The sequence below is a fragment of the Pogoniulus pusillus genome, chromosome 21 (assembly GCF_015220805.1).
Source record: "Pogoniulus pusillus isolate bPogPus1 chromosome 21, bPogPus1.pri, whole genome shotgun sequence".
NCBI classification, from domain to species: Eukaryota; Metazoa; Chordata; class Aves; order Piciformes; family Lybiidae; genus Pogoniulus; species Pogoniulus pusillus.
In genome coordinates, this window is record NC_087284.1 from 461,570 (window position 1) to 473,990 (window position 12,421).

General features: G+C 47.8%; 1 protein-coding gene across 2 annotated transcripts in view; it reads left to right on the forward strand.

The window, feature by feature from the left end:
• Positions 1–8,613: 8,613 nt before the first annotated feature.
• The window catches only part of GRB10 (growth factor receptor bound protein 10), a 191,555-nt gene continuing 187,747 nt past the window's right edge, over positions 8,614–12,421 (forward strand). For both annotated transcript variants that reach the window (XM_064160740.1, XM_064160741.1), the window contains exon 1: positions 8,614–8,701. The gene's annotated coding sequence lies outside the window, so the exon portion shown is untranslated. The remainder of the gene's footprint in view (positions 8,702–12,421) is intronic.

Consider the following 12,421-nt stretch of genomic DNA (forward strand, 5'->3'; position numbering starts at 1 on the left):
TTCGACTTCTCTCTCTCTATGGATCTATACTGCTGCTGAAGATGAACGTCTGGGCTTCAGTGTTGTACCACGCTCTTGTTTTCCTGCCTCACATCTGATGTATCCTCCACTTTATATCTGAAGCATCAGAAGAAAACAATTAGAGACAACTTGACCTTAGTGATTTTAGTTACATTCTTTGATAGCCAAATGAACAATTCCCCAAAATTTACTTCTCAAGAATGTTACAAACCACACTAAGAATAAATGCAGATTATTTGCATACATTTGACAATCACAGACAGGATGTCCTTTGACAGATGACAGCCCTCATAGTTTTGAAGAGCTATCTGCATTTTATCAGGATGGCAACTGTTTTGAAATACTGCTCTCCTAACAAAGGATGTGTATCTTGTGGAACAGTTTGTCCTCAAAGGTCGTTTTTTTCCTATAATAAAGATACAGTAAATGTCCACTTCTGGCCAGAAAATCTGAAGTGGAAGTCTCCTCAGGATCTGCAAATGGGAAATATGGCCTCTATTGAAAAAGGTATTCTTCAAACACGCCTTCCAGATTCAGCCCAGCACAGAAAATTGCTAAAAGATGACAGGTCTGGCCATTTTCCTCTTGTGTTTTGATTAGGTGACCCATAGCAGGTGGAGAAAACACTGTGGAGAAAAATCTCACTTTGAGAGAGTGACCCATACTATGACCCATAGTAGGTGGAGAAAATCTCACTTTGCTTGAAGTGAGATGGCCTTCCAAAGAAATGGACCCTTTCCCAGCATTGGATGATATTCTGGCATGAGACCAACCCCCTCCTCTCTACAGCCTCCTTTCAGGTAGTGGTAGGGCAGATAAAGTCTCCCTCCAAGTTTTCTCTCCTCCAGGCTAAACAGCATTAGTTTCCACAGCTGTTCCTCATACGACCTGTGCTCACTACTCACCAGATTTATTGCCCTTCTCTGGACACACTTCAGCAACTCAATGTCTTCCTTCTAGCCCTGGGCTTAAAACTGAATACAGTCCTCAAGGTGTGGCCTCACCGATGCAGAGTACAGGGACATGATGGGGCGTTCAGTCTGAAGAGGAGAAGGCTCCCAGGTGACCTTATTGTAGCCTTTCAGTATCTTAAGTGAGCCTACAAGAAAGCTGCCAGGTAGTGATAGGACTGGGGGGGATGGAACAAAGCTAGAAATGGGTAGAGTCAAACAGGATGTTAGGAAGAAGTTCTTCAACCATGAGGGTGGTGAGAGCCTGGAAGGGGCTGTCCAGGGAGGTGGTGGAAGCCTCATCCCTGGAGGTGTTTAAGGCCAGGCTGGATGAGGCTGTAGGGTAGTTCCTATTCTTTGCAAATGGCAGATAAAATACAGGGGAGTCCATCCCAGATGTGAAGTTACTGTTAGACATCTGTGTTTCACCCATTTAAAGCCACATGATGGGAATGCTCTCTAACTACCATGTTGGTCTGCAGTGGATAGTGGCAGGAAACACAAACTGGTTGCTGTAAAGTGGTGGTGCCCACAGGATACAAGAATAATCTGCCTAATGTGTGCCTCTGCTCTGCATCCCTACCCTACAAGCCAACAAAAGGCACATTGGCATTTCTCAAGGCTGTGTTATTCAGAGGTGCATTTTAGTTCAGAGGCTACTGAGATCTGCACACAGCTTAGCATACAAACCAAGGTAATAGCTGGTTTGTGTCCAGGACAGCTAGATTGCTGTGTCTCCTCTCTCAGCTTGGTGAAATCTAACTCTGTGTAATCCCTTCTGGGTTTTGGAAGGCACTGGCTTGATGACACTGCTACAGGAGCATTGAAAATATGCTCCTACAAGCTCTGTTAGCAGAGCAAGTTATGGCACTGAAGATTTTCTTTCGGGCTTTATTCCTATTATAATTCCCCAGCCCAGGAACCAAGGAAAGATTCAAGGTGAAATCACAGCCATGCTAAGCTCCCTAAGAGTTTTGCCACTGACTGCAGTGTCAGTGGCAGGACTTCATTCTGAGTCACAGTTCTTTTGCTCTCTCCTCTATGAGCATTACATGTTTTGAATAAATCCCAGTTTCTCAAAACAAGAATATATGGTACAGTTTGAACTGAATCTCCCTCTATTGCAGTATAGTTTTGAGATTGTCTTCCAATCTAGTATTATCTGGCATAGAATCCTAGAATCAGTGAGGGTTGGAAGGGACCACAAGGACCAGCCAGTTAAAACCCCTGTCCATAAGAAGGGACACCTCACACTAGATCAGGCTGGCCAGAGCCTCATCCAGTCTGACCTTAAACTCCTCCAGGGATGAGGCTTCCACCACTTCCACGGGCAACCCATTCCAGGCTCTCAACACCCTCATGCTGAAGAACTTCTTCCTAACATCCAGCCTGAATCTACCCATTTCCAGCTTTGTTCCTTCCTCCCAGTCCTATCACTCCCTGATAGCCTAAAGAGTCCCTCCCCAGCTTTCTTGTGCCTCCTTAAGATACTGAAAGGCCACAATAAGGTGACCTTGGAGCCTTCTCCTCTCCAGACTGAACACCTCCAATTCCCTCAGTCTCTCCTCACAGCAGAGCAGCTCCAGCCCTCTGAGCATTCTCGTGGTCCTTCTCTGGACACCTTCCAGCACATCCATAGCCCTCTTGTAGTTGTGGCTACAGAACTGGACACAGTACTCCAGGTGGGGTCTTAGCAGTGCAGAGTACAGGGGGAGGATCACTTCCCCCACCCTGCTGCCCACACTTCTCTTGCTGCAGCCCAGGCTCTGGTTGCTCTCTGAGCTGCCAGAGCACACTGATGGCTCCTATTGAGCTTCTTGTCCACTGGCATCCCCAAGTCCCTCTCCTCAGGGCTGCTCTCAAGCCAGTCACTGCCCAGCCTACGTTGGTGCTTGGGATTGTTTCAACCCAGATTCAGGACCTTGCACTTGGTCTTGAATTCTTGATAACAACTGAGCACAATATGAACAACCTAAACTTCTGAAATAGATGTATTTGATAGAGTTTCTGCGGGGTCAGCTAAAGAACTAGAAGTGAGTGAATATCGGGAGGAAACATGTAAAATTTTGGAAATGTCATCCATTTGGCTAAATACAATCTGTATCCTTTAGCTCATACAGCTATATTCAGTGTTTTTACAAACATGCTTAGTTTCTTTCTTAGTGTTTTCCTTTCTCCCTACAGCTTTTAATCTCTATCATACAGTGGTAAAGTAAGTATAAGGGAGAAGAAAGATGTAGACAGAAAAGAAGGTTTCCCCAATCTCTCCATCTTAACATTAGAAAGGCTTCTTCTGGATAGCTTTTGAAAAGACTTGACACATTTGCTTCAACTATAGTAAAAACAATAACAATATTAATTTTGACAAAAGAAACTAACATTCCAAAGGTTGGTCAGCATTTTTGCCTATATAACTAAGAGGTAATAATGACCATGGTGACCCTTTTTTGATCACTGAAGTCTTCTATCAGTGTATTCTATCAGTTAAAGATGATGTTCAGTGCTGGCTTTCATCTAATGCTGTCATGAAAGTGCCTGTGAGAACGAAGGCAGTGTCCAGACTCTGATCTCTTCCCTTCAGAGCTCCCGCGATTGGATTTTCTATTCCTAAATCAGTGTTACAGAAAAGAAAATTATGCCTGTATTTAGAATGTATAATGAAATCTAAGCATGTTTCTTAAAAAAATAATGTCTACTAGACAGCTATCATTAGTCAATTCAATAAAACCTCAAAAAGACATTTGTTTGCTCTTGGAGCTAACTGAATTGTAAAGCTTTGTGTCCTTTGGACAGGTTCTGAAAAGGAAAGTTGTCCTACAGAGTTCAAGTCTTTGTGGAAAGCAAACCAAGTCCACTACACTGAAACTCCAATATTTATTATTGGGTCTTGAATCTTTAATCTAGCACTAAATCACCATAGAATCAGTCAGGCTTGGAAGGGACCACAAGGAGCAGCCAGTTCCAACCCCCCTGCCATGCCCAGGGACACCCTACCCTAGAGCAGGCTGCACACAGCCACAGCCAGCCTGACCTGAAACACCTCCAGGTCCTCAACCACCTCCCTGGGCAACCCATTCCAGCCTCTCACCACTCTCATGCTCAACAACTTCCTCCTCACCTCCAGCCTGACTCTCCCCACCTCCAGCTTTGCTCCATTGTCCCTAGTCCTGTCACTCCCTGATAGACTAAAACATCCCTCCCTAGCTCTTTTGTAGGTCCCCTTCAGATGCTGGAAGGCCACAAGAAGGTCACCTGGGAGCCTCCTCTTCTCCAGCCTGCACAGCCCCAACTCTTTCAGTCTGTGCTCACAGCAGAGCTGCTGCAGCCTCTGAGCATCCTCGTGGCCCTGCTCTGGACACACTCCAGCATCTCCACAGCCCTCTTGTAATGGAGGCTCCAGAACTGGATGCAGTACTCCAGGTGGGGTCTCAGCAGAGTAGAAGGGGAGAATCCCCTCCCTGGCCCTGCTGGCCACACTTCTCCTGATGCAGCCCAGGCTCTGGTTGTCTTTCTGGGCTGCAAGTGCGCACTGCTGGCTCCTGTTGGGCTACTTGTCCACCAGCACCCCTAAGTCCCTCTCCTTGGGGCTGCTCTCCAGCCAGTCACTGCCCAGCCTGGATTAGTGCTTGGGATTGCCTCCACCCAGATGCAGGACCTTGCACTTGGACAGGTAATAGACAGATAATGCCTATATTACAATTAAATTTAAGACCTGGTTATGAAGCCTCAGCACATAAGGAACTTATGTTAGTGCACATTTTCTAAGGAGTAAAAACTGGGCTTTCCTACTATTTTGGGTAGTGAATTGGAGAATAGATGGACATCCTGAACTCACTGCACCACAGGCTCTGATCTTGGTACCCGTGCCATGGCAAGACCCTTTCTATCTGAGAGAGCACTTCACATCCTGTTTTCATTCCCAGTGCCCCTGCTCAGAGGTGAGCACAGCCAGGGAGTCTCATTTCTTCCTTCAAGGGGAAGTGGAATCGGTCTTCTCTAACCTGAACCTTAACCATTACAAAGAAGAAAACAGGGAGTTGGGATGAACTTTTCCTGGCACAATTGCCTGGCACAGAAGAGGCTTCTGTGCTGATGTTTGTCTTTACTTTCCTGGACTGCCCTTAAGCAAGAATAATGCTTCCACAGTCAAAGAGCAAGCTTGCCATCATGATTTCTTGTGGTTTTTTTTCTTACAGAAAATTAGAACAGGTTTTCTTCTAGAAAATATTGACATTTCAGGCTGTTGTTTTCATGATATTGCATACTGCAGGGGTTTTCAAGAGATTTGTTACTTAAGAGAAAAAAAAAGTTGGCTATGATAAGTATGTTCTTCCCTGCCATTGAAGGGGGAAGCATTGCTGCTTCTACATTTAACAGTTTTGATGGTGCTATTTTGAATAAAAAAACTTTATGACGGCTCACTTTTGCCTTGAAGGACACAGCTGTAGTCTAGGAAACTAAACACATGGTTCTTAGTGGTTTTATTTGTCAGAGGAGTATTTCCAACACTGATGTGTATTAAATTTTTAACAAATATTATACCACTAAGATTTGGGCAGTCTCTAATTTTCGTATGTATTAGAAACAAATTTAAGTACAGAAACATGCACAATAATAATAGTCCAGCTGAACATTTTATCACTGTCAAAGGCACTGACAACCCTTCTGATTTCCATACAAGTCAATTTACTGTCTTCAAAATGTAATGTTAATGGCACTCAGTGTACACACTGTAATCCTTTAAAATAATGTACATGGCAAACGGATATGTTCTCATGCATTAATAATTTAAAAGTTAATTTTAGATGCTTACTCAATATGATTAACTGATGGATCAGCACTCTTACAGAGAAACAGTGAGCACACTTAAAGGGAAAGCATGCTGGAAGATTGCCAGGTAGCTGTTTGCCTCTGTGATGGTTCCAAGATACCTGGGCTTTATCCCTCCAGTTTCCCTTCAGCACCAAATGCAGCATGTCATGGTAAGGGTGGTCTCTGTTTTTAAGGTTAAACGTGTGAAGTGCCTTTGAAGTTGAGGCATCAAGTCTTTTGGGTTAAGAAGGTGGATGTTTTGGAAGGCAGGAATCCTTGTGATGCAATCCTGCCACTGGCTTGCTGCGTTTTCAGTGCTGTCCCAGTTATATAACTTCTCTCCTTTCACTTCTCGCTTTTTGAGGACACCCTGTAATGCTGGGCTGTAAGCTGATATTCTAGAGTGGAAATATTACAGATGACAAAGTATAACCATTTCATCACACAGCTAAAGAATGTACTGGGGCAAACAGCAACAAATAGTGGCTAGAAAAGCCATGTGTTGAAGCCCTTGGTCATGCCCATAGTGCTGGTCTCTGTAAAAGCTTCAAGAACCTTACGAGGGGTAATGGGTACAAGCTACACTGGGAGAAGTTTGATCTTGATACAAAAAAAGATTTTTTTTACATGGAGAAGAATCAGCTGCTGGAACAACATCCCCAGGGTCATGGTGGAGTCTTCATCATTGAAGGCTTTGAAGTTGAGATTGCAGAAGCTGCCAGACCACCTCATCTAGACTCTCTTTTGCACAAAAGATTGGCCTAGATGATCTTTGGGGGTCCTTCCCAACCTAGGCTACTCTATCATTCTATAATCTCTACATGGAGAAAGTTTCTTATGTAAGCATGTGGGCTGAGATGTCAGTCACGCTGGTCCTGGGATTTGGCAGGTAGTAGATGGCTTCTCACCTCTAGAGTCATCTCAGGCAGAAATCTGATACCACCTGCCTTTCACCTTTTCACTAGATAGTAACGTGGACAGATGCCTTCGGCTAGTAGCAGAGACGAGACAGATTTCCTTTGGTGAGATACTAGCACTCCGAGGCTGGACCCACAAAGCACACCATGAGGGCGAACGATGGCTCACAGAAAATCAGAGCAGAGCAGCCCAGCAGCGGAAGGAGGTGGGTACTGGGGGCTGAGAAGTAGCGACGCATGGAGCAAGTTCCCAAAGGTCCAGCCGAAGGCGCTGACACGATGAAGAGCAACATACAACTCAGCGTCGAGATGGCCGATGGAAGTACAGTCTCAGGGAGGTCGTGGGGACGGTAGCCTGAAGAGGGCATGCAGCAAGCGGATAGCAGGGCAGCACATGCCTCTGAGAGGCTGAGGTGACGCAGAGGAGGAAACCGGAAAGATTATTTGAGGAGTTGAAGAGGGAGAGCAAGTGCCGAAACCTGTGTGAGATGAGAGCAGGGCTGAATCTGCTTTGGGGACTGGGAGGGCTGGCTGGTAACAAAAGCGTTCCTTTTAAATACGGCTAAGAAGCGCCGCAGAGGAAGAAAGCAAGAGCAAGGCAGGCATCGTATTACATTTCAAACTACATTCAACGGAGGTGCTCAGCCTCAACGCTCCCGATAGTGTGCGTCTTAGGAGGAAAAGCCCAGTGATTTCTCCAGCTTCTCCCTCATCTCCTTTTATAGAGCTGACCACTTCTTAGGTGTTTTTGTGCCCGGCGAGCTGCTGCCAGGGCTCGGAGGTATGAGCTGGAGCCTATACGCTTTAAATAAGTCGCTTTTAGGGAAGTTTGCCACCTCACTGCTCCTCGAAGAGGTATTTTTTTGCAGTCCAAGCGACTTGCAAATACGATTGCCTGGAGCTACAGTAAAGCTCTGATGATCCACGGAGTGAAATACCAAAGGTCCCAGTGCACGGAAGTTGTCAGCAGCAGTCTGTAGGAGGGCTGGTAGCGACCGGAGGATTCGGGGAGGTCAGGGTGTTTGGCAGTACAGAACAGTGTTCTGAAGAGTCCTTTTACAGCTGGCGCTTACTGAGCACCTGCTCAGTGCTACCTGTAAGGCACTGCCCCGGCTCTCGGGCCGCCTATCCCTGGGCACTGTACATGGTAGAATGCGACAACACGGTGGGGCCGATGAGGCTAACGAAAAAGAAGTCCACTCCACATACAAGCGTCTCGCGTTTGTAGCTGCCCCTGGGCGCCCTGCTGGCTTGATGGAAAAGAAAAAGCAGCCTCTCTGTCCTTCCCCATCCACCCCCAGGCATGCGCTGGTGCTGCCTATGGGTGAGCTCTTGTTAGGGGGTAGGGACCCCCAGTAATAGCCTGCTAACCTATGAACTGCAGCGCTTCTCCTCACGGCAGGGAGCGCCGCCACCGTGCCGCCCGTTACTGCCGGAGCTCCCAGCTGCCCCCTGTCCCCGGCGGGGCGGTGGCGGTGGCAACAGCGGCTAGGCGCGGGCCGGCGCTGCGGCTGCGTGCGGCGGGGGCGGGAGCGGGGCGGGGCCCGCCGGGAGTCAGCTGGGCGCGAGGGGAGCGCGGCGGCGGCGGCGGGTGCCGCTAGCAGCGGTGTCGGCTGCGCGGGTAGAAGTTTTCTGCGCCAGACCGCTGCTAGAGCTTGGGGTCGCTTTGGCAGTGGCGTGAACGGCTCCGTGTGTTTTGGCACACACGCGCCCCCCTCCCCCCCTTTTTTTGTTTGTTTGTTTGTTTGTGAGGTTTGTTTGCTTCTTTAATTGCATTTTTATTGTTTTCTTTTAATTTACACATTTTTGTTGTTCTTGAGGCGCGTGGCTACGAGAGCTTGCTCTCCCCTGCCCCTGCCTTCTCCTCCCCACCGCCTGGAAGACCCCGCTCAGCGTCCGCCCTCTCGTCCCCGTTCACGACCCCCTGCGCCTGCCCGAATCTTGGCGGGTGTGGGACGCTCAGCGAGGACGGTGCCGGCCGGCCGCCTGCCCGCCCAGCAGGTAAGGGGTCGGGGGTGAGGCGACTGTCCCCGGGGAGCCGCGGAGGGCGGGGGCTTGCCGGCTCCTTGGTGGCGGAGGCTGGTGGGAGGAGGAGAGCAAACTTCCTTTTCCTGAGGCCGACTGCGAGACCCTCATGCCCATGGTGAGCGACGTCTGCGCACCTCCCGCCGCCCGACGGGGGAGTCCCTGGGGTCGGACCCGGGGCGGCCGGCGGCTATTCGCCGCGGACCTTTGGGGGGAGCGGCATTTCTCCCAGCTCGGGGCTTCCGTGGCGCGTTTTGTTTTCTTGCCTTGCTTCGTGCTTCTCCCCGGTGGTGCCGGGAGCTGGGCTTTCCCTTCGCCCCGTGCTGGCAGGGGTTGAAGACCTGCCCCGCCAACTGCTGCTGGTACTGCCGAAACTCCCCCGTTTGTCCCCACCTTGCGCCCCCTTTCTTCTCCCGCCGTTTGGTGTTCGCGGGAGGGCCGGCGGGTGGGCAGTTCACAGAAACGCCACCCCGGAGTGTTGCCACCTTCCTGCCCATCCGCTGCGGGGGTCTGCGGCGGCCGCGGGAATCCGTGTGCGTGGCGTGCGGAGGTGATGGGGCCCTGCGCGCCTCCGCCGGCCGTTCCGGAAAGCCCCTCTCCAGCCTAGGAGACGCGAAATCGGGGGAGAATGCTCGGTTTCTTCTTCCCTTGCTCCTCGCCGGAGAGAGCCGCGCACGCATGGATCTCTCATTGTATAACTGGTGCTGCAGGCTGGATTTGAAACTGTGGCATCTCTGTAAGAACAGTTTGCACTTAATTGGATTGGCAGACGAACCCTGCAAAATCCTCTTGCCCGCTTCTGTTGCTTAAGTGCCAGCGCCGCCACCGCCTCCCTTCCCTCCCCCCCCCTTTCTCCTGCTTTCCTTTGAAGCGTAGCATAACTATTGCTAGCAGGATGGAAAGTGCTGATTCAGCAGCCTGGAACCCCACTCAGTCTGAAGTGGTGGTCTGCCTGAAATGTTCCCATTTGTTGAAATGGGAGCATATGCTGCTGGTATGTCAAAGCAGCATTGACTGGGTTTTCTAAAACAGCCTTGAAGAATATGGTTTGCTTTTCCCTTCTACTGAAGAAGAGTGAATCTGGGATTGGGGGAGGAAGTGACAGGGTGATAGAAGGCACACGAGTAGCTACCACGTTAAGTTATGCTTTTAAGGAGTTGGAGTTGTGTTACCTCCTAGAAGTACTGAGCAATTGCTCTTTTAAATAAAGATTTTGTAGAACCTGTAACAGTGGTGTTTTAACACTCCAACTCAGTTTATTCCTGCATCTAGGTACTAGCTGTGCTTAAAGCTCTAGAAAAAGTATGGAGAAGGGCAGCAAGGCTAATCCCGGGATTAAAAGGAGTGAATTTTGAGGATAGGTTAAAAAAAACCTACCGCAAACACATGGAGATTAGAAAACCTTCATGGAAGAAGGAAATAAGCTTTGAACTTTAAACAGCAGCTCTGGATGTGCTTCGCGATCGTTTTGGGTCCGGGGAAGGGTGTATGAGGTCAGCAGGATGTGTTTTCCATGTGCTTTCCTGAAGGACTTACCTCGCACTGCAGTGGAAGAGGGAGAACCCTTACAGAGCTATATTCCTCTGGATACCTTTGTTCAGTTATGTGCCATATTAAAGATCTTGTGGTACTTTCATGCTTTACCTTGGTTTTGTTGATCAAACATGCCCTCTCTTACTGCTGTATAAGTTTGCTTTCATTCTGAGATACAGCCACACCTGGATTTCAGTAGTGTATTTCTGTGGGTTTTATAAGGTAGTCCAAAAGCACTGCCTAAATGCAAAATTGCTCTGTGCATTTTGGTGCTGTTTAAGCATATACAATCCACTCTGTAAATAAATATTTGCAACCCTTTTCTTGCAAGCACTTACATTACTTCAGCAAGAGTTGTCACAAAGATTTCAATTATTTTTTTAGAAGCCTTTGTGTTCTTGACTGCGCTTGGAATGTAAATTGATGAAAAGTATCTGGATCTTTCTGGCAAAGGGATCCTCCCAAGATGGGGAGTTCCCAGCTGGCAGAGGAGAGACATAGCAGGGTCATGTGGTGTTTCCACTGGAGCATGAGAGTGTTGTGCTCGGAGTTTGTTTTCTGACAGCACTGAAGTAGCATATGTCCCTCTAGACAGTGAGGCTCTAGCAGCTTTCCTGGGTGCGGGTGACAGTGGCAGCAAGCTAGCTGGGGAGGCTCCCAGGTAGTGTCACGCTGGATGGGACCCTGCTCTCTCCCTCTGCCGTATCCTGCGTGTGTGCTTATGGAGCTTTACAGTGACAATGCTGATCGAGGCCAGGTTTTCTGGTGAAACTTTTGCTTCGACCAGCTGATCTCTGTCTCTAGTAGAAGTGTGTCTGTGCGTGCACTTGGGTGCTGCTTCAAACACCTGTAAGCTGGGATTTGGGAAGAGAGGAAAGGAGTGCCTTTTGATGACTAGTGCTATGTATTTTTAAGAAGTATTTGTTCCGGTAACAAAGTTATTTGTTACAGCAAGCCACTGTGGTGCAAAAACCTTACCAGTTTCTATTGGTGTTTTGTTTTTTTTTTGGTTTACTCTAAACCTCTGAGCTTTATTAGTGGGCTCAAGGATAAAAAACTAAGGAAAGTTTGTTGGTTTTTTAAGCCAGTGTTTCTGTCCAAACTAAGACTAAGGATCCATGTTTTTTGGGTTTGTCCTAACTATGAGAGTACTGATAGCAGTTCACAGTACAGCTTTTCTTGTGTGCCCACCTGGCCTGGTGTTTTTACAAACAGCGACGATAACTCTTGAGACCTCTGCCTCTCAGGCTTGCATGAAATTTGCCAGCTGGCTTGGCTACAATGTGATTGCGTAAGCCTTCTTCTGTAGCAAAGCAGGCTAGGGAGTTAGCGCTGTGTTTCTTGGAAACAGGAGCTGTTCCTGGGCACGTCCAAAATACACCAGTTGTGACCTAGGGAAATCTAGGAATGGAGATCCTTTTCCTGAAAGTTGAGACTCCACAATCTCTTTAGGATTTCTGAGCAATAAGGTTGCTAAGGAATCCTTTTATAAGCGTGGAACTTCACAGGTTTCCTATCGTTGCACTATGTGCTGGTGAGGAGGCTGCTTTCAGCCTAAACTTGGATGTTGCAAAGTGGTCTTTCTTCTCTTTGCTTTTTTCCCAAACCAGTGGTAGTTCTGAAACACATTATCGAGTAAATGGATGTCACCTACTAACTTTATTTTTATACTAGTTGAACTGTGCACTTCTGAACTAGTCCTCTGCCAGGCTTTTCCTACTCTTATGCCATACATTGTATAGTCTTTTTAACTCATGGGGAGATGCAGATTGCCACTGCTGAATCATTACAGCAAAAGGCTGATTGTTCTAAGTGGGTGATCTTCATAGCAGAGCAGGAGACATTCCCCAATAGCATGGATAATGCAGCATGTGACTAGTGCTGTAAGTCAGTGTGAGGGACTTTCTCCTTCCTGAAGCCTTTCAGAAACTGTTGATAAGTAACTTTTGCTAAGTCATTACATTTCTGGGTATCAAATGACAACTTTGGAGAGAGGAAAACGTGTAGTTCTCTGATACATGTGGTGTATGAAGTAAAATTGCAGTTTGTATCAAAGTTGCAGATTATGCCTGACCTTATTTTGACAATCTAGGCACATGGCATGAAAGTCCACCTTGTTGATACTGAGAGGTGAAGCATGTCTTTCTTTGACCTCTTCACAGC